This window comes from Cydia splendana, chromosome 13 (assembly GCF_910591565.1).
Source record: "Cydia splendana chromosome 13, ilCydSple1.2, whole genome shotgun sequence".
NCBI classification, from domain to species: domain Eukaryota; kingdom Metazoa; phylum Arthropoda; class Insecta; order Lepidoptera; family Tortricidae; genus Cydia; species Cydia splendana.
This window is the reverse complement of record NC_085972.1, coordinates 13,582,701-13,606,273: the sequence shown is the minus strand read 5'-3', so window position 1 is coordinate 13,606,273 and position 23,573 is coordinate 13,582,701. Positions and strand designations below refer to the sequence as shown.

The 23,573-nt window shown below is 38.3% G+C and overlaps 1 protein-coding gene and 1 long non-coding RNA gene across 2 annotated transcripts in view; one reads left to right on the top strand and one right to left on the bottom strand.

The window, feature by feature from the left end:
• The window catches only part of LOC134796150 (matrix metalloproteinase-2-like), a 207,453-nt gene that overhangs the window by 166,235 nt on the left and 17,645 nt on the right, over positions 1-23,573 (top strand). The window lies entirely within an intron of this gene.
• LOC134796152 (uncharacterized) overlaps positions 18,619-23,573 on the bottom strand; it is a 118,307-nt gene continuing 113,352 nt past the window's right edge. The window contains exon 2 of the long non-coding RNA XR_010144899.1: positions 18,619-19,239. This is a non-coding gene — a long non-coding RNA (uncharacterized LOC134796152). The remainder of the gene's footprint in view (positions 19,240-23,573) is intronic.

Here is a 23,573-nt window from a genome sequence, read left to right as displayed (position 1 = left end):
CGTGGACGGGGCCCCAGCGATGAAGACACACTGGAACAAGATTGTGAAGATTGTTGACATCATGACATCATCGTCGATACATATTATTTTTACCTCGCTATTCTATGTTAATAACATCAAATACTAGTTACTCTACAAACCTAGTACCCTAACCACTTTATTACATGAATGTTGCAATTAATTCCATTAATTCCTGCGATGAAATGTAATTTGTACTCCAAAAATAGTAGATACTGAACCCAAAATAGAAAATGATGACGCTTCTAATTGCTTTATGGCCGTTCAACAATTTAACGTTATTTGTATTTATTATTCCACCTATTTAAGTACATTAAAGCAAATAAATGTAGAAATGTAATATATTACTTAGCAAAGAGAATTTTTATGAATCATGGTAGGTACTACATAGTAACTCGTAAGTTATTTGCGGACGTTCTATAAGTAATTACGAACTGCTATGCTTGTGTAACGTATTGTGTATTAATAGAATATGTGTCGGTACCTTAAAACTTCGATATTTATAGATTAACTCATTGCTTAGCCATATTGATAGGGAAAAATCCGTCTGCGTGAACAGGTCGGCAGTTTCGCCGAAATAGCCTCGGACGTACACAAAACAGAAGCATGTATCGGGTGATTTATTCGTTATTCGTTACTGGCAACACTGGCCACAGTGTGGTTTACGACGGCCACGATGGACCAATGCTCGATAGGCCGTTAGGCTGTCTGGCAATTCATTTTAGAATTAGAAATAATTTATTTATATTATGACAGATTTAGACTTCGAAATTTCGTTTAGTGAATTGGGTAGTTTCAAAGTTTTCTACTGAGTTACTAATTAAAATTAGTCCGAACTGAGAATCAAATCGATATTCGGAATTATAAATAATAATCTGTTTCTTAAAAACAACAAACTGTGTATGCAGTTTAGAATCAATAGGCCAGTCAAATTAGATCCAAAAAAAGCGTTTTGAGGAATGAAATCTCAGTAAGCTGGATATGATTTTAATTCCTTCATTTGGTCCTAAATGCGTATAATCCGAGTTTGCTCCATCCCAGGAGGTGTGGATAAATTTTGGGAGCCTTGGGAGATACATTTTAACTTGGATTGTCAAAACCACTGATGCAAGGTTGTTGTGGATCAGACACTGGTGAAAAAAAATTTGACTGGCCTACAAGGCAACCTAGCGTTTTTATTTTATAACAATTGTGTCCAGCCCTAGCAAATGACACGTACAGTCTCAATCCGTGAGGCCAGACTTGTATGGAATGTCCTAACAAATTAGCTGCTTATTCTGTGCTGCAGGTAGATCAGTAGCAGCTAGTTAATATGCAATGCGTCATCGAACCTTGCACAATAGTTAACCCGCTATTATCTCCTTGTTACACCTGGCCGAATTGATATGCATTTACTATACGCACTCGATTAGGCATGCAATGTTTCACTGCAGACAGTGATTGTCTGCGACTGCTGCTGTTTATGGTATAACAATGTGGAATATGGCATTATTGCAACGCTAGCTTGCATCTATAAAGGGTCAGATAGTTCTAGTTTTTAAGTAATTACAGGATATACAACGGAAGGAGTAATAACTCGATGGAAATGGGAAATTACTTACATCTGTTTACTCCTCTTTTGTCAAATAATTCATATAGCATCATAAATGGAATCCTGAGCAAGGAATAAAGGTCCATTTTTTCTTATTTGTTTTTACCTCTTCTTCTTTTTCTTCAAATACTCTAATTCTTTATAATTATGAGAAAAGTTTCAAAATTTTGAAAGTTATATCCTCATTGCCACTTTTCACATATTTAATAATAATTGGATAATGTAGAATACATCACTATAACCATATAAAATTTCTCATTTAGGAAATCCATCATCATTAGGAATTTTAATGATTTTTTTTTAGAAAGTATTGCAGTTTTTTGGCTCCCCCCTAAAGTTAGCTGCGTGTCGCTTATCCAATTTCTCCTTTCCAGTGTCGATATGTAAGTGATAAGAGATCTTACACGGCCACCATGTCACAATATTTCTCTCTAGTTGTAATTGCCCTTTATTGCCAAGTTATGTACTTTCTACAATAGTATTTTAGTCGGCTAGACTAGATCCTTAAGACGGTACACGCGTCTTGTCTAACTGCTGGCTTATGCGCTGGCAACTCCCACATTCGTAGCCGCTGCCAAAGCCTACGAGCAAAGCCCGTGTCGCTGCTACGCCGTAGGCCCTGCCGCTAATTTAATTATTTATGGCTACGTAGTAAACACTATATAATTAATCGAATTATATGTTATATATGTCTCTACTACTCGTACCATTGTAAAAGGTTCATAAAGTTGTCGCTGTCGCTCTTTCTTTAAGTAATGCTAGAGGTTCATTCATGCACATATAATACAGCCTTTTCCTTCCCAACTACACCCCTGCCCCCACCACGTACTTTTAATTATTTCTCCCATCAATATTCAATAGCGTTTAACTGCTCTACGATTTTAACTTCAATACCCAGAATACGGAATAGCGCAGGTAGCATAGCTGAGCAGTGATTATTGTTTTTTAAATAAACAACTTTTCTCCAGACATATTTAAATGTGTATTTAATGGTCTTGATTGTATTGTTTCATTTTTTTTTTAAAGTAACATGCGTCTTTCGAATAATATTTCGTTTTAATGTAGCAACAGTATAAACTATTATAATTGTACATCGGACGTGCACGCGAGGCGACTATTTGGCAGCGCCATTGCCTCCATTGTGACAGCAATAATGTCGTATCAACTGCGCTGACCTATTTGTTGTATGTACTCGACAATTGGATAAGCACTTGATATAATATAAGTAATATTGGATAAAATTTGCATTTCATCGTACGAAAAATCCTCTATAGCTTCGTGATCCATGTTGCTTATACATATTTTACTTTTACTAGGCTAGGATACAGACTAATACAGAGCTACTATGCTAAACGCGCGTGTTTTGTTTCACATACAAATAGCATTTCGAAAAGGCATACATCGCTTACTAAGCTCAGCTGACGGTCTTTCCCTTTCGTCAGCGGTCTACCTTGGAGTGCCTAATATTTAGTGTCGTGTGCCTCGCCTCGCACTACACAACATACATTGCACCTTGCCGTTTAATTTGGCCGTCACTCCGTCTAGTTTTGCAGTAGACAATAGAACTTTGTTACGCGACTCCGGTGTCCGGTTGTTTAGTTACGATTGAGGTGTATCGCTGGACGAGCCACGAGTGAAAGGTGCCTTCTAATTATTAAACTTTGCCGACGTTCGTTATACCTCGTCGTATTTACATACTTCCAACTTATGTATGTATGTAAACACTTTATTGTACATAAGACAGGTTAAGATACAATTAAAAGAAAGTATACAATGTACAAAGGCGAACTTATCCCTATAAGGGATCTCTTCCAGTCAACCTTTGAGCAATTGAGAGTAGACAAATGAAAATGACAGACAAACGAACACATGTACAGACAAGTAAATTATAGTTCAATTATTACCCAAGTAAATAATTAAAACCTTTAACCTACATTCTAATATACATACACATATATAATACATATTAATATAAATACATACATAGAAATAAATATATACATAAACATAATTAAATAAAAATACTTAGTACTCAACCAGAACACAAGTCATTGGATAGCCATAGTTTATGCAATTTAATCTTGAGTGATGCTACCGACTGGGACTGTCTAAGGGATAACGGCAACTTGTTCCACAACTGCACAGCGCGCACTGTGAAGGACCTGGAGTATGACCGAGTCTTGTTACACGGTACAGCGAGAGTCAGGTTCGCACTCGATCTCAAGCGATGACCACTACCATCCGCCAGGTAAGTAAATCTTTCAGAAAGATATGGTGGGGAGGTTGGATTGACCAGGACGTTGAAGAGCAGTGACAGGATGTGTACGTCCCTGCGCCGACGGATCGGAAGCCAACCGAGCTGAGAACGGAAGTCGGAGATGTGGTCATATTTCCGCAACCCAAAAGTATATCGGATGCATACATTTTGCAGACGCTCCAGCTTATCAAGCAGCTCCTCTCTCAGGTCCAGAAACGCAATGTTACCATAATCTAAAAGTGGCAACAAGAGGGATCGCGTAAGAGTCAGCTTGGTGTGAACAGGTAGGAAGTTCTGGAGACGCCTTAAAGAGTGGAGAGATGCAAACACCTTTTTACTCACCTCAGCCGTGTGCGCAGACCAAGAAAGCGTTTCATCCATGGTGATACCCAAATTTTTAAAAGTAGAGAAGGGGATGGGAGTTCCATCAAAAAGAATGTCGGGTACCACCATGTCTGAGAGCTTGGTAATATAGTAAGGACTACCAACAACAATTGCCTGCGATTTCTGTGCGTTGACTCTTAAACCGAAATTACACGCCCAGCTGCGAACTTATCCTTTGGAAATCCAATTATTCACTTGCTAAGTTGCTGCTAATGATTTATACTTGAACTATGTACACAATTTTGTTTGTTCAATCTTGTTCTAAGTTAAAAAAACAATTTAACCCTGCATTTCAATAAAAATACATAAAAAACAAGAAATATACTTAGAAAGCTACGGAACTTAAAGAATAGTCACTTGAGAGCAATTTAAGAGTCCGAAGTACTCCTCGAGCGCATTGAAGGTGTTTGGTTTAGCTCGAACATCTGCATAGGGGCGAGTTGTTTACCGTCTCGGTCGGTCTCAAGACAATTTATTTGAAAGGTGTCGCGGCGCAATCCACTCTGCGACCACTACCGATACAAATAACTCGCCGCAAACTACTACTACACACAAATCACACCAAGAAAACTCGACCTGTTTGCCTAACTGGACGTTATTACTTAGTGACTATCATTGATCCCTACTACTATATACTACCACTGCCCTTACAGGTTTTTTTTCGTTCATTATTTATTTATTTATAAGATGCTACATATTGAGTGGCGATATATTTATACTATAGCTACTCTCGGTACTTGATTTTAAACACAGTTGTTAGACCGTTAATCATGTGCTTAATGAAATTTCGTTTAGAGAGAGAACTAGTTAGATTGTGTTTATTGAATCGTTCAGCGAGTGCCATAATAACGGAAGTATAATTGGCAGACTACTTTATAAACAACAGAAGTATATTTCTACGGTTCCATGCAATTCCAAACGACCTCATTATTCGAACTTTATAATTCAAACAGAAGAACGAGTTAATTTTAATGTATTTCCGATTAGGGTAATGTGCAATGAAGCTGCTAAAATCAATAAAAGATATTATAACTTTCCAAATAAGTACAAATAAAGTTGGGAACCAATTAATTGTCTCATTGGAATCCGGCTTTCATAGGATCTGGCAAGTTATGGGCGCTGTCGAATTATATAGACAAAGGAGACCGAATCAAAACGCTCTCTCGGGAGATATGATACATCGAATAATTCGGTTACTCGCGCCGAAATTCCTAATTACAAGAGATGGGGAAATGACGGAAAATTACTTTAAATCGCGGGTTATCTAAGCTCTTAGTCTTATTATTTCGTAGACGGAGCGCGACGACTTTGAAATTTACTTAATTATGTTATAAAGATACTGATCTGAATGAAGTGGGCTCGCCGAGAGGCGAGGGCCCGCGACAGACGTTCGCGATCTCGTCGCGGCTTAAACTTAAATGTTGTATAAGGGCCGCAGTTATCTCCCGCGGGGCGTTTTATTGGGTGCAACGGTCGGTTTCTATTATACGTTTTAGTAATTAGTTAGCTCGAGTGTCGAGATGAGAGTAGGTATAACAGAATGTTATTAGAGTCATATATGGTGCAGTCTCAATCTCGTTAGCGGTAGGTGGCGCGGGACGGTCGCCGGTCGTCGCCGGCTGAAATAGAAAACGGCTGGTGATTAATTGCCAATTACTCCAACTGGCGAGCAATTCCCGCGCCCACTTGTCGCCGCGCTTAAGCTCGCATATTATTTTTCAATCGAGTAAATAAATCGATCATACCTCTATGTGTTCGGAGAACATCCGAGACCTCTACTTACTTAGATATTTAGTACCTGAGGAGAGAGGCTCCTCAGGAAAGCAAAATCATGGTAAACTTTATTCCAGATACTCAATAAAACCATGACCCTGATAGGATTATATATCGTTATATGGATTTATTTATTTAATGCACAATAATCACATCTATAAAAATATGTCTCGAGTAAGCGCTACAACTAATGCTAAAATAAGTTTTAGATGTCATATAGTTGCTTAAAAGGGTGATTCTTAAATCCAAAAAAATTTTTTTTTACTTATACGCATTTATTTTTCACATATTATTACATATATCAAAAGTACATACAAAAAGCAATTTTTTGATTCATATGGTCAAGCTTAATACCCTCAGGAAAGGTAAATAAAATGAGTACATAAACACGGTTGTGACAAAGTGTCCCTCAGTCGTGACATTTCGGCATTTTGGTGGCCAACTCGGCTATTTTGATTTATATAGTTATTTTAACATAGCCTTAGTCACTCCTATGACTACGACAAACCTAATGACAGCTCAGATGTTGAAATTCGTCAAACTATAAAGGCTGCCGAGCGTGACAAAGAATGCGATACACATCATACATACGAGTACATACCAGCGAAAAACATTGCTTTTTGCTTTGGCAGTCGAGCAATAATAGCAAATGATCTGTAGCTAATAAAAATGCATTTCTGAAAAGTGCATGTGCCTCTAAATTAATCAAACGAATTAAGAATGACACGACCACGTGTCTATATATCACGAACGTGGACTCAAAAGTCCGTGGTGGTGACAGATTTTTGAGGCCACGGTCGTGATAATTTGGAACATGTTCGATATTACATAAACATTTCCTTTGATTTTCCAAGTGTTAAATAATTAGCTTAATCTGCAATGTATGAGGTATATCTTACGTTACAAACAATAACGTGAAACTGCAACTTACTTTTAAAACTCTAACACGGCGGTGACGCGTTAAGGTTGACCGTTTTTTCAAATGAACACAAATAAATAATTTTCGACAAAACTTCTCCCTTCAGCCATTTGTAAACCTGACAACAACACAGTGTTGCTGTTCTAAAAAAAACTTTAATAAGGCTGCCAGTAGTAAAGATAATTTCCTACCAAGTACCGCATGTTTATATTACCACGCGCGGTGGTGACGCGAAAACTAAACACAAAATGTATGTTGTTTAAAATTATATAATATCGTTATAAATCCATACAATTTTTAAACAGTGTTGTAGAACAAGGATTAGTGTTTTATATTTGATATAAATTATTTCAAAATCACTTTATATTAAAAAAAAAAACAAATATCACAAAATCTGGGGAAGTCACACTACACGGTCCGTGACATTTCGCACTTGTAATTATTTTTTACATGTTTCTAATACTCTTAGGACAATACATTTAGGTTGACCTAAAACTAAAGGTAAATTGCTAAGTATATTGATAGGTATAGAGTTTACTTATTTTCACAAAAATACATGCTATTCTTATGTGTTACACAAAAAATGCATATGAATAAGAATTACCCAAAACCGTTTAGATTATTACTTAACAACAACAAAGCACGAACTTTGTTACATCCCCAATGCAAAATTGTAATTTGCCTTGATATAATTCAATATTTAGCGAGGTGTAATTGAATATTTTTCCAATTTGTCGCACGTAATGGGGCAAGATTGAGTTGACAGCCCCCACGGTGCCGGTGCGGCCAGCGCGTCGCCGGCGCGGCGAGCCCCCCGGGTTACCATTTCCGAATTACTCGCTTATGGTTCTAAATCTTGGTTTCTATGAAATATTTCCTACCAAGATACCAGTTTGTGGCTACGCTATTTATTTCTATAGTTTAGACCATGTTTAGACATCTTTATCGTAATAAAAATGTAATTTTCGTTTTTCATTGCTGGAAGATCTTGCAGTGGCATTGGATTAAATAATTCATCGTGAATTATTTCACACTTGACACAAGTTAAAACAAAACAAACGAAACTGATTTGGCTCATTTAGTACCAACTTACATTACCTATAGAGTTTTAAGCCGTCTTTAAGCAGTGCGTGCCTAAGAAAAACTGATACTTATACATATGTATCTCTACTTATTTAGAAATCTACGCCACATTCTTTCCCATCGTCAGTTGACTTAAAAGTCTTAAAACTTAGTCTCCATTTTGATGAAAACTAGTTAAACTATACGTGTAAAATATTCATTACACAGAATGTAATAAGACTTGAATTAAACTCCAGCTATGAATCTTAAGTAGGTAATATATTCGGTGTAAAATTCCTCGCCATCAGTTTTATAATGAGTTTCGTCACGAAATCTCAACGCGAGCTGAAAGCCCGAAGGCGGAGGCGCGACCGACACAATGACCACGCTATGAGCGACATTTCACACGTATTACACATAATACAAGTCATCGATGCCTGTCATGTCCTCGATATAGCTGGATTACCAGCCGGATTCACTACCATATATCCCATGCCTGTCACGCGCTATGTTTGGAGTACCGACAAAAGGGCTCATCTTTCATCGGACGATTTCCTTCCAAAAAGGTTTATGATATCCGCGGAATATTACTCAATCATTATATGTCATCGCAATTTAAATCCACCTATTACGGGGAAAAATTACGGGGCTCATTTTGACAGAGTAGATCAATATTACCAACCTATATACGAAAATCTACGCAAGTTTAGGAACAAGACCGCCTGTTTAGTGCTTCTACTTTTTGTAGTATATCACAATACTACATAAGTTATAGATATAAATATGTGGGTATGCAGCTCGCGCTTAACCATGTTTTAGTTTAGAATAAACCGCCATTGAAGTCACATAGTGTTTCTTTATACCGCCCGTTACGTACATATCATTTGGCGCAGTCGGTAGGATCCAACCCTACACTCCCAAAGGGATTTCCAATCAAATTCTTTTTCACTACACCAGCTCGGAAAGGCTTACTTTGCACTTTAAAAACTGATAGCAAAGTTGCATTTTATTCACATGTGAGGCAAAGTAATCAAATGCAAATTTTGAGTTGTTTTCTTATGTTTGCTGGTAGAATTGACTTTTAAATGATGATTTTGGATGATAAATATTTAATAACATTCATTTGGATTTGATTTGGTTTAATTTGGTTTGATATTCTACATTTTTTTTTATTTAGTGCTAACATACACAATAAACAAATTTACACATTTGAAATTTCGCCAAACTGCAAAACAAATTTAATATTTGCTTCGGGTTGGTGTGGTGAAAAATTTTGAGTTTCACTCGGGGGCAAATTTTGTTTAACCCTCGTGCTTTGAAACCCTCGCAACGCTCAAGATTCCCTTTTCGAACCACTCGCTACGCTCGTGGTTCAATATTGGAATTTTTCGCTTGCTCGGGTATCAATATTAGCACGAGCGGTTAAACAACAACTTTGCCCCCTTGTAAAATAAATAACTATTATCGGTGTTCTGTATTGTTTTTTATCAATACTTGCAATAAAGACTAGGTAATATTAAGTAGTATTACAATTATTTGTAAGTACGTATATTTGAGATGATATGCTCATTTCATGTTTAAACACCGCTAATAAGTAAATCAAACACACAAATACAATCTCCTTGAATTTGCCTGTAGCTATTCGTCAATAAGTCAGAAGGAAATTGAGCGGATTATGTACCAGCAGTAGCAGCGCTAGCCGAAGTTACTTATGTAAGTGCGCTAGTACAATTTGACGTAGTGGTGACGCCGCTGTCGGCATCACGTCGACTCATTCCAACGGCGTTCCGCAGTGGCATACTAATATTCTCTGCTAGCGATTCCATGTAATTCCAGTCGGTATTCAAGCGCCGATTGTGCAACCAGCATCTTGAATATGTTACGTTACAGTAGGCAATACCAAATATTACCTACGAGGAATGCTGAATAAAGTAGCTGGTTATACTGGACAAATTACTACTTATATTTCAAATACATATCAAGAATATGCATAAGCTACTCTAGGCAGTGAAGTTGTAAGTCTGTGCAGTGCAATTCGGCTCGTAACTCCCGCAGCCGTAGGCTAAACAAACTCTGCTTATCGCGCGGCATAAATTGGCAACACGTCGTTAAGGCGACCCGCACACTGCGAGCCATGTCGGGTTTATCAGCCGCCTCTCGTAAACCAGAGCTCTCTGTTATTGCGGCTCCACCACGACATTTTCCCAGACTTTTTTCATATCGCAAAATTGTAGCTGATAGTACGAACCGCCACACGGAACGCAGCCGTCGAACCGCGTAAACGATTTGGCTAGTGGCGGTAAATATGTCTATTTGGCAAAGCGCGCCCGCTCAGTGCTCGTATCAACTGAAAAAGCATGCCGCCTTGAGCGCCGCTGTAATTAGAGGCCAATCGTAAAACGAAAGGGTTGCGCCCGAAACGTCCCATCTGATAATGAGCACGACTGGCTCGGCTCCAGCCGCCGGTCATATTAGGCGGTTCTGCCGCCGCTATCGTTACGACTTTTACACTTTTACGAGTTGTTTAGTTTACCGAGCCGGCTGTGTACGAGCGCGCGCGCTGCCAAATGCTAGTTCGCGGCTCACCGCGCTCGCGGCACCCACCGCTCCCTAAATATCACCGCCGCTACGTGTTAATGAGATCTACTACATTTCAGGCTCGTTTGGCATGGCCCGGGCTCCCCGCCGCCCGCCGCCCGCCCGGCTGATCTCCGGCAATGCCTCCAACTCATTACTTAAATATCGCTCCATTAGTCCATTTCGTTTGTTACACAATCATCTTAACCTACCAATCCTACCATTCAAGCTGTTCGATTTAAAACGACTGCGGCAACAAAGAAAAATATCCATTTAAGTAGCCGGGGCAGGGAACGTTTTTCTAACTAGCAAACAGTGGCCGGTATCCGTTAACAATACCAGCAGAAGCGCCATTCCCGACGATATCAATTTTGTTTCAGTGGTTCTTAATTAACATGTTCTTTTCTTTCCTTTCCAGGTGAGTGAGGAAGCGAATACAAAACAGGTAGGCTTTGTGCGCCGCGCCCGCCTCGAGACAAAAAAGAATTGTAATATTCTTTTTTATTTTTTTGCTTTCAATTCGAACGTGGAAGAAAAAATATTTACACTATTTTTAATGCACTGATCGATGTTTGCTTGTAACTAGAACCTAAAAATCATCAAGTCACTTCCAAACTACGTTGCGCCACAGAATAAGTAATAGTACTACCGTACAGAAAGGACACCTCCTATACGTAGAAAACACCCATGATTTACCAATTCTACCTATAGAATCCAACAGCTTTAAAATTATCGAACAAGAAAATGTTTCCTGTCTGGTAGTAAGCACTGTGACGTGCTGTTCGTATTCATTGGATTAAAGTTGTTCCAAATTGGAGCTTTTTTTTCTGAGACAATACGAGAAACTCCTAAACTAAAGAAGATACACTCTAGGCCCCTTGGTTACAAATGTTATAATACAATCTAGGTTATTCTATTCCCATAATTCTATATTTTCTTTGTATTATAGGTGCTCTATGAAAACAGAATTGGATGTTATTGTACCTACTAGTTGTTACCTAACAAACACAGCTCGTGCATATCAGACTAATATAAGTTGTTATTCAGTATAATAGGTATGCTGTAACGTTATGTAACAAAGGGGGTACTGACGACCTTCCAGTCGACCCTTGCTGTGCTGTTGAACCGCTGTACGTTCACCTCGCGGTCAACGCCATCTCAGTTTGTTATTATGCAACTCTGTGTCGCCGGTGCAGTGCCGAACGTGCACCGCAGATTATGTCCGACTCGTAAAAATAACGATACTTTTCAAATTTTACGTGTTCAATATTGCATAACATCAATTTGTAAGCTAAAGATTGATTGGTCAAGTTGACGAGTGCACCCGTAATTCCTTTGAGATGCTGAGGAAACTGCTATAGGTAAGATAAGGAAAACACAATAGCAAACGAATTAATAAGGTTAGTTGGAAAAAAAGTACATAATATAAAAATTCTACCCATAAGTTTCTGACCGAATTTATGTACGTAAACCTAAACACGGTACCGGTAAGTATCTCGAGGTAGTGTAAAGAATACATGATAATTATGTATTTAATATAAAAATACATGTAGGTAAATCACAAGTAGGTATGACGTAACAAACACTTAAATATTCAAAATGTATCATGACTCGATAGTAAATAAACTAAATTGCTGTCTTCCTAAATCACAATTAAATACCGCGTTCCGAACATAGAAAGCAACAAATCTGCAAAAATGCGCTCTTTCCGTATATGTTGGCTTACTAACATAATTTAAAGACTCTAGTCGCCAGGGCGGAGAGGGGTAAAGACAAAGAGTGCTAGCGCGGGCAAGCACCTCGGGCTTCGCCCTCTGGGGCCTTGCACCCTTGTACTGGAAGCGAAGTACCCTTTCGTATCACTCTATTTGCCGACGCGACTTGAGATAATATTCCTTCACGTAGCTCCCGAGCTTTTAGAGTTCGAGGAAACTCTTAAAAACAGTATTATTGCCAATAAAATGTAACAAATTTGAATTTTATGAACTTGTAAATAACTTTAAACTTAGGAGCTTGGATTGGCATTATGAATTTATTTATTATCCTACCTCTCGCGCCGAGAGATGGTCCATACTCCATATAACTTGGTTGCCTGATTTGATTGGTTTTAATAAAAAAAAATAGGAAATTATATTAATATTTGATTGGGTAACAAAAAATATTATCCCGCTGGAAATTTGCTTTTAAAATGAATTACTAAGTAGTAGTTAAACCAGCGCGGTGGGTGATATTGACATAAAATTAGTAGGTATCCTATTTTACCATCGCTACACTTAATCTGTAGCTCACTGTATACAACAGCCCAGATTTTAAGACGACGCAATGCGATCGCGTCGAAAGGATATTGTCGTTTTATTTAATTTATATGAGTATTCAATTACTACATATTAAAATTGATTTCGTTTCTAAATACGCCCCAGTGTCCCACCGCCGCCGAGCGCGGTAAGCGCGGGTGTCGCCCACTTTCGCCATATAATTTTGTACGTGATGCACTGCAGTCCGTTCAGGACTGCTACAACTATCAATAACAAGTCAACAAACTACCCCACGAGAGGTTGGCGCTACCTACATCTTTAGTCTCCCGATCACGCTTCCAATGTTATAAGGAAACTATTTTCATATCATTTCCCCTTCAATATCACCGCGGCACTTTGTCATTAGAAGAGTTTCCGCTCTCAAATTACAGATGTCTTTTGAAAAGCTTTTGATATTCAAATACGATTACCGTGTATGGATTTTAACTTTATGGACAAATTACGTATATTTTGCATGATTTACCACTTTATAACGATAATGCAATTTATAGCCAGAGAATTCTTCACGTAGTTTGCTTCGACATATGGTATAGATTTTCTACGCTATAATCACACAGGCCAATTCAACATTTTAAACGTACACTGACATCAGAATTATATCTGAATGATGTCATTTAGCTATCGTGCATTTCGCTCGTAGGTACTTTTCCGTACATGTATTAGCGCGAGCGAGACGCACGACATTTAAATGAAATCATTCAGATATAATTCTCATGTCAGTGTACGTTCGAATTGGCCTCATACATAGTCGATATTGAAAGTACCTACAGTTTTAAAATCGACTAAATGGTGTTGTGTAGGTACAAATTTTATTGAAATGAGCTAAAGCTAATTCTTATTGCTAATTCATATTGTGGATGTATAATATTAGAATGAACCCGTCAGGCTGCAGGCCGCCGTGTGACGCCGCCCGAGCCAGCGGCACCAGCCGCTTCCAGTCCGGAACTTATAAATTTGCTTAAACTTGTTTGAGTTGCGAATTTGCACGATGTTTGTCCGGACGTGCGGGTCCATTTAGTCCCTAAACCAACCGGCAACTTCCTACCGCCAATAACTAACAAAGATTCGGTGATAACGTTATCACGGGCTACGCCAAAGCTGTTATTGCTATTGATTACAGATAAATTATCTCAATGGGTCCAGTATAAATGTAACCTTGATATCCGTTACATTTATGAGTATTCAGAGGTCAGATGACACTGGATTGTTTGAAGCGAAGTGCTCGGTAAGTGGGAACGCTGGGCGAGCACGGTGCGACCGCTACGGTGGCTGCCTTAATCCCTTTACCACTCTCACAACTTTCGACAACAGTCAACTCTTGTCTAATTGCACAGGTCAATAACTACACTATAGGTAATGTTTAATACCTTCAATAGTAATTTATAAAAAAATAATGTTTAAAAAATTTAAACTATTTAAACCTTAAAATTCTCTAATATTGCATTTTATTGTCTAAAGAAATAACTTGCATGCAGCGGGAATTTTTAGCAAAATAATACAAGCATGTCATATAGGGTGATTTACATTAAAGGATTGGTGAATAAACTTCTCCGAGAAATCAAATATAATATTACAAAGGAAAGGATGATTTCCCTTCGGAGGAAAACCCGAACATAAAATTATAACTGAAGAAAAGTTTCATAGTAACGCTTTAGTGAGTTGATCTAGGATTATCGCTCAAAAGGTAGTTGATGAACTGCCGGCAAGTTCAAAGCCTCAATAGAACTCGTGTGATCCAGATTAATACCTTGGATTGCGTTTACCTTCTTTCGCAACGATGTAATAAAATTCAGCTTAAGTGTAAAAGAACTCGAAGGCAGACGCTTTTATAGAAATTCGCGTTAAAAATGCTGCCATTCATGTTAAATATTTTTTGAGAAATGATAAAAGCTTCCATGGCTTTTAAGTAGGAGGAAGGACCGTTTGGATTTCCTCTAAAGCATTTCCTTTGTTGGAAGAAGATAAAGTGACGAATAGTTTCTAATCTAATAGAACATTAAAGGATCAAGTTGACACTCGGCGCGGCAGTTCATTCCAGATGTACTGAAAGTTAAGTCCGACTAGTTGCAGCGGCCGGCGGCGGCGGCGGAGCGCAGCGTCCGAAAACAATCCCAACTGCGTTAATCACTTATTTACGTCCGGGGGCATTCCCGCCCGGGTATTTCTAATGAACGCCGGGAATGCTGGGGAATCGTAATGAACCGTGCGAATTTAGGTTCTGTCCACTTGCACGTGCTATGAGCATTATTATAATAAGTACCTAATCCAAATTAGGATCGAGGAAAAATAAAAGTATTGATACACCACTGATAATACTGGCAACATTCGACTAAAATAGAGTCTACGTTCTTACCGTAGATGCACAATTGTACATATCAAACCCAAAGGCACCGCATGTGACAGCACCGTGTGAGAAAGATCTGTTTACTGTATCTTTTCCTGGCATCGCTGGGTTCTCGGGTAGGTGGCAAGAGGTGTTCTGCTGCAGGATGTAATCCCACTTGGTTCCGCAGGATATATCTGACGGAAGGCCTGCCACTAATCTACTAAGTTATTTCCCCTATATATTGATGTGGTGCCGCTGAGAACATGTGATGATTGTCTTTGTTTACTTTATTACTTTTAATAATAAAAACTAATATACCTAAAGATGTCTAATCGGCAATGGTTAATTTTGCGTCGGTTTTGTTTTTTTAATTAATAAAAAGTTTTAAATGTTGTAGTTTTAACTCTATAAAACACATTTTATATCAAGTTTCACCTTACTAACAATTTATAGTACCGTTTAAGACAGGACCCCCTTCGAGTGTAAAACTTCCATTGGCTGGCATGGCACTTTAATTCAAGACAAACGCTTTTAACTTCCGACTAAGGGCTGTAAAAATAACTTGAGTTGAGTTGCAGGAGTGCGGGTCAAATAGACCCGCTGTCACAGTGTAAGGGTTATTGGATGGATAAACTGGGGGAATTTACTTAGCTGCCATTACGAACGCTGTTTAACTCTGTTGCTAAATTATACATGTATGAATTCGATTGCAGAAACGATTTTTTATTGAAATCATTATCAGCCTACATATGTCCCAGGCCTCCTCTCATTATACTAGAGGGTTTGGGATAGTCCTCACGTGCTTTTGCGTAATTTTTTAATAAGATACTCGTAAGCGCAGGAAAATACAAGCGCAAGGATTTATATGTACTTAATTTATACATAGGTATATGTTTTTATGAACGAAACGAAAAATAAAACAGTTTTGAGAAATTAGTACTTACTACTTAAATAATTCAGACATAATTACTCGAAATGTTCCAGATTTAAAAACCTTATAAGTAGTACATATTTTATAAGTTGGAAAATTCGGGCATCGGAGCGCCCCCTAATCTACGTGAAACGGAAAACCTGCACGAATATTCATAAAGCCTAACATCGCTTCCGGCAGTTATCGCGCGCAACGAACGCCTCACCTCACTGTCATTCCCGTTGCGTATTAAACAGGCCGTGCTAGATAACCCAGCATATGTGTGACCCCATCTACTGTAAAAAATAGCGTAACCGGAGTTAACACTAATTCTGGTTCGCCTCCTGACTATATCGGGAAGCTATGGCTATAACAGGCCTCGTCTCGCCTCAAACGCCGCCTTGCTATCTAAAGGATGAACAAAATCGCAAGCTTTTCAACATTTTCAAAGGAGTTTCAACACTATACGAGTACATATTGCAGCACTTTCAAAATACTGTCTGGACACTTCTTTTCCTACCACGATTTTCAATCTAGTATCGATGGTCCATGTTCAAGATTGTTTTACTATACCTATACATAGTACAACAATCAACAACTTTTTAGGAAAGTTTTGACAGTTTAAATACTTCGTAAACACTACCCTTGCTTCAATTGATTTTTAAAACACAAATTCGTAAATCAATTAATCGATTTTGTTTTGGTAGGTGTTACCTACCGTATAAGTAATATAATAATATTTAAGGTGCCGTGGATTTAGCCTGCAAAGTTTTTTGAAAAATCGTAGTGTAGTATTATTTTTAGATACATCATAATATGATTGCCAAAAAATATAAATAGCAATTTTGATGCATTTCTCTTCTGTCGCTTCAGCGATTAGAAACCTGATTAAACAACTTTTGCACGATATAAATAAATCACGAACATGGTTTAAACGCACTATTAATAGTTTTAAACAATTTTTGTACAAAAGCTATTTACCTGAAAATTGCTTCTAAAAATGTGTAATGTTATTTTTTATCAAAATCAACGATTAATTTTATTTGTTAAAAATAACTTTTAAATAACATTGTTAATATTCGCGATCCCGGGCACGCACGGCCCCGTTAAGTGCTGAGCGAGCTGACCTGAACTCACTGTACATCAAATTACAAATTCAACACAATCTCAACTTCAACTTGTTAGGATATGAATAGGAAAACCTATTGACATGTTTATAGTTTCTGTTATCTTTCTAAACCTAGCTGAAAATATCGACAAAGTGGGGTGATAAATACGATTAGAAACGAATTTAAACAACGGTTTGGCAGCTGCAAGTCATTGGACCAAATGTGGTCGATATTTTATGATGCAATCGTTTATGGAATGGAGGGTGCGGTGGTAGGAAAGAAATTAGTTGGAAATGCTCCAACATGTGTTAAGTAGTTTATTATGGTTGCGCTATAAGTTTTATCAAAGGCAGTTTTATATTTTAGGTTAAAACTAGATACAGGTACCTATCGTAAAAACAATGTTATTAAACTAGCGACTACAGAGAGTATTTTGATATGCCAGGTACCTTCGTATTTAAGTAAACTAATCTAACCTATACCTGATTTTTACTGCTTGAAATATGTGAGTAGGTATAGATAAATATATTTGTTTTCACCTTTTGAAACTCAGTTATTGTATTAAAAATATTACATGCTCTAAATTTTATCTCTAATTGTTGTTGTCCTTAAGCTACTCATGAATACTTTAAAGTAGTTTGCCAATTACTTTGATTTACATCTAGATAGGTATTAGTATCAGTAGTTATTAAATGGTCTTGATTAAAAATCTTAAATACCCAAATGAAAGTGATAGTAACCGTATGTGTGCGGTGGAAGCAGCAGTTTCTAGTTTCCAATTACATGTCTTTCAGTTTAGCCAACTAATATAAAAGTTCCCCGCGTGTATCTAAGTACTTCTCCAATGCACCCTGCAGGGCTCTTGTAATTTGAAACTTTCATGGCTGTAAAGACTTCATACCTAGAACGTTTAATATTTTTGTAAGAGTATTTATCCTAATCTACTTCTAAATAATATATTATATAACACATACCTAAGTATAGGTTTAATTTGTGTAAGTTTATGGAACATATATGTATGTATACATATACTCCGACCGTATATAATCAATTACAAACAACTTAATAGATACAGGGACAAGTGTTTGCCGTTTAAAGATATAACTAGACGTGAAAATAGAATCTTTATCGCATTTTTTTATTTAGGTAATAAGTACAAGGTTCTGTGTGTCTGAAACGTCCATAAATAAAATAAGATTACGTTTGTAATAATCATAACTACTAAGATTAAACATTAATCTTACGTAACGTTTAGTTGATTTGCGTTAGAATCATATAACACAATCGTTTTAGTTCGAATCAGATTACTTACTCGTGTAGTTCGTTCGTTAAAATGTGTGATTTTAATTGAATACTCCTTGTTTTGGATAGAAAATCTTTTTATTCCACCCATGTGACAGCGCGTTGTTACGCGAGCCTCGTGTCGCGCGTGTGCGTAGCATTTATTAAACGACTAACAACATTTTCGGGGCGGATTTTTCAGCCATATCGGGTTATCAGGGTAAAAATCTCGATATCCGGCCAACCCGTTTCCCACACAACACAGGTATGAATAGGCTAGTGCTAACGCTGATCGCCGATGCAATCATGCCACTGAAAAATCGTTTCAATTTGGTAGCTGAGCTCGCGCGGAAAATGCCCGCACGTAGCGAGAATGCCTTTATCGTCATAACAACGTTACTCTCGACTTAATTCTGCCTCCAGCGCTCGAACGCCGCTGCGGCGGCTGCCGGCCAGATTTGCTCATTCCTCTGCTCAACGCGATTATGCGAATACTGCCCTGGTCAAACATTTAATCGATAATTATAAACATATGTTTTCAATTTTCAAGCTATCACATGTCACTTCTAGATGGACTATATAAATAAATATATAAAAAATAATAATAAATATTTGGAGACAATCTTACACAAATCGACCTAACCCCAAACTAAGCAAAGCTTTTACTATGGATGCTAGGCGACGATATACATACGTATATAGATAAATACATATGTACTTATATACACAGAAGACACCCATGACTCAGGAACAAATATATGTGTTCATCACGCAAATAAATGTCCTTATTATACCGGGATTCAAACCTGGGACCATCGGCTTCACATAGGCAGAGTCACTACCCACTAGGCCAGACCGGTCGTCAAAAATACTATAACTATAAGAAATGGCCTAAGTTGATTAAATCCTAGTTGGACACTAGGTACTTCACTAATGTCTAGGTTTTTTTCACGATCTTAGGTAAGAAGATTTATGAGAAAGTTTTGATGTGAGCCAGAATTCGACCTTACAAAGTCACCGATTTAAATATCGCATGCATAAACCACTCAAATACCAGCCATATATATTCGGTACTAGATTTCCTAATTATCTCGATGCCCTTAATCGGCCGGGGCTGCAAGTGCAATCATCACAAACTCCATAAACATGGCTAAGTGAACAGCGTTTGATCCGTATGTATGTACACAAGGCGATAGAGGCGTTGTCTGGAAATCCTCTCAAATCCCCGAGGAGCATCAATGCTTCCTCACAATGGGGCACGTGAGATCCGCCGGCCGACAGCCGACATTCAAAGGAGCTATTATCGAAGGAGCAGCGATAAAGGTCAATTAGGATTCAGCGTAGGTAGGTACCTATGTGTTAGCGGGCCATGGCGGCTCGTCAACTGTCTTAATGCTCGTGTTTGTCAGTCAATTCGACTCCTTACTTATTCATAACCTAGATTAACTACAGTAAAACTTGCACAGTAGTTAAACAAAAACACACCATACGCGTAATAAATGCAAGTAATAGATAAACTAATTTAAACTAAAAATAAATTAATGCGCATGATAATTTACTTTATTAACGTAGTATAGGTATGTGGGCCAACTGTAAAAAAAGTACATAGTTAAGAATTGTAATTAGTCTTAATTTAAGTAATTTAATTGATTCTATTGTGGTACGTAAATTAGTCCGTTTCTTTTTTAGTGACAAGCATGTAATTGTGTTGGCCTAAACTCTAAACTTAAAATATGTGTCTAAAATTACCTACTACAATACAAATCAATACAATTCAATCTACATGTATAGTTAAATGTCGTAATTCACCCATATATGTACTTACCACAAAAAGGAAGACAGAGTCAGTACTATTGGAATAATTAAATAGTTGTAGCAATTTAGTATATCGGCACGAAAACCTCAACAGTGACTTGATGAATAAATAACTATAGTTATACATACCCATCATTTGGGCTGGGCATACAACATCTATCAGAAACTAACTTTAACATCTTGAACCCCTCTATCACACGAAAACTTTCTTGACTGACGCGTCGTAATAGACTTGCTGCCCTCAAATTCACGGGAAGTTTTAAATCCTTTTACAGAACCGAAGTAGACTACCGTTGAAATGCCGGGCGAGCCGAGCATCAACGGGCATTGCCCATTTAACTACGACCCCGTAGATTTTATTCGACGGAAGTATGAGATGAAAGTATTAGACATTCGTCTTATAGGTTGTGGGACTTGTGAGGCGTGGCTAGGCGTAGTAAAAGGCGTGATGCGGGCGCGGGGGCTCAAAGCAGTGCATTACTGCAGGAGATGTGATAAAGGTCAATCAGCTTGAGTAGAATTGTCATACGGGTCACTGAGATATATCGTCAATGCAGTGTACCATAAGTAGAACAAACTATAACAGCTCATATTTTGCTACTTCAACTATGCATTTATTTATACCCTATAACTCAAATTGTTAACTACTTTTTTCCGATAACTAAATTAAATAACATAAACTGCTAATGTAGGTACTTATCCAAATTACTAAGCGTAACTAAGCTCTCTAGATAATATAAATCCACAATGCTTCATGCATTTTGGTCAGTGCATGTAAAATTTTAAGATGTAATGTAGCGTACGGAAGTTATTTTAATGGTTCGCTGACAGATTATTTCAGCAAAATTAAATTTTAGCTCGTTGGACACAGACCATAAAGCTCGTGCTTACAAATCTCTTTGTTACGACATCGTAACGAGATTATGTCCGTTTCGTTGTGAAGACATCCCGTGATGTCGTGACATCGCATGTTTTATTATTTCGCGCTATAAACGCAATGCCCATCCGCCCCGGCCCGTTGCTAAATTATGCAGAAACGTTTTAATGTATCGGACTCGCATCGTGACGGTTTACGACCGACTAGTTATGACGAAAGTTATTTATTGAGAATAAAGATATTCATTAACTCATGCGGGCGTCACCGCGCAGTACGCTCTGTTGTAAGCACTTATATCAAAGTTGGCAGTAAGGCACGTATCGTGAGATTTCGATTTCATACACGATACAAAGCTATCAAGGAAGGTACGCGTGTTTATTTTTTCTCGTTATATCGATAGCAAGCGGTCGCCTAGGAGACTTGACCCAGCCCCATTACAATGCGCCTACAGCGGGTCACGTGCTCACGTGGCCGACGGGCGCGTCGCGGCGCTCACGTTGACCAACAACCCCCAACTTCGACCCACAACTCGCTTTATATGCTTTCATTAGCCAATAAACTCGTTCAAAACATCTTGACAATGTGCCTGGAAATCCACCAAAAACTTCATAAACTTCAGTAGAGACCGCCGGCACGTGAATTGAGAATACTTACAGTTACTTAAAGAGAAGTTATAACGTTGCTATATAACCTTGTTTCCTTAGAAAATTTTGTTAGTATTTTTCAGGCTTCACGAGTACTTCTAAAGGCACTTTATTTTGAATTAATGGGTATTTCATATTTAAATAACGTTGTTAAACGCACTTACGATTATTATCATTTTATGACAGGCCGTCGGTGGATATGAATATCATTATCAAGCATGCGATGCGGACAGCATGCGTGGACATGAGTATCAGACAATCAGTGTAATGGGGTGTAAGGTAGGCATACATCGAGGCTGCGCTTGAAGGACGCTGTCGACCAAGTGGGCGGTCGACTGACAATGCCCTATTGTGCGGACATCTACCTACTGTCATATTTAAACCCTGCGCCATACACTGCAATAAATTTTAACGAAAAGCATTATCGTTCGCTACAACGCTGTAATACTTATTATAAAAAGCCTGTTTATCGACTCCCGGCAGTCATTATTTCACGTTGACAAAACAACATTGAAATGTGGTTGCAAATTTCATCCAAGGCTTGCAATTAACAGTGCGCTGATATAGTGCCGCGGACGGCGAACCATGTTAATATGGCAATAATAAATTTGGAGCGGTTTCATCCGCCAGCGGGATGTCCTGGGGCCCAGCCTATTAAAAACGCTGAATTATATTCCCTCTATCGTTTTATCAAGTGTTAATTGTGCCGCGTAACCCATGGTGACATAATGAAACAACCTTACAAAATATTAATCAACTCAGACTAGATAATTACCTACACGTCGATCTTTTTGCAGTAGGCACATGTGTGTGCGATATTTTAACTCTGCGATATATCATGAAACTCATCATCATCATTCATCATTTCAGCCTATATACGTCCCACTGCTGGGCACAGGCCTCCTCTCATGCGCGAGAGGGCTTGGGCTATAGTCCCCACGCTAGCCCAATGCGGATTGGGGACTTCACATACACCTTTGAATTTCTTCGCAGATGTATGCAGGTTTCCTCACGATGTTTTCCTTCACCGAAAAGCTAGTGGTAAATATCAAATGATATTTCGTACATAAGTTTCGAAAAACTCATTGGTACGAGCCAGGATTTAAAGTTTGAACCCGCGACCTCCGGATTGAAAGTCAGACGTCATATCCACTCGGCCACCACTGCTCACGCTCATCTGCTCATCATGAAACTGATTGAATGCAATACCAGCATCACCGACAATCCGATATCTGTTCGTGGCTAGTTGGCTTTATCCACCAATATTTCACGTGATATTTTCACAACAGGTACTGGGTAGCAAAAGTAGAAATTATCAAATTCAGTTTAATATTTCGTTAACCATAATTTAATTGCATTAATCTAAAAAGAGAGGAATATAAACCACAATAGACAAGGGAAATAGGCAAGTACTCTTGGCTTAATAGTCTATCCATCTGTACTAGTTTCGAAATTAAAACTGCGTGCAGAACTAATGAGCTCGTTCTGTGTACATGACAACGCATAAATCCCGTGTAATAAACGCAGCCAGCGTTAAATAGGGCCGAGTCACTCAAATTGTCCACAATGCGATTATTCCATTACTCCGGAGCCGGGCGACCGCAGCTCGCAGTGCGGGCCACGTGCGCCGTGCTTCCCCAAGCTCTGACAAACATCTACGCCGTGTAGCGCGCAACTAATGACCACTGATTAGTGAGATTGGCTCCACAATACTC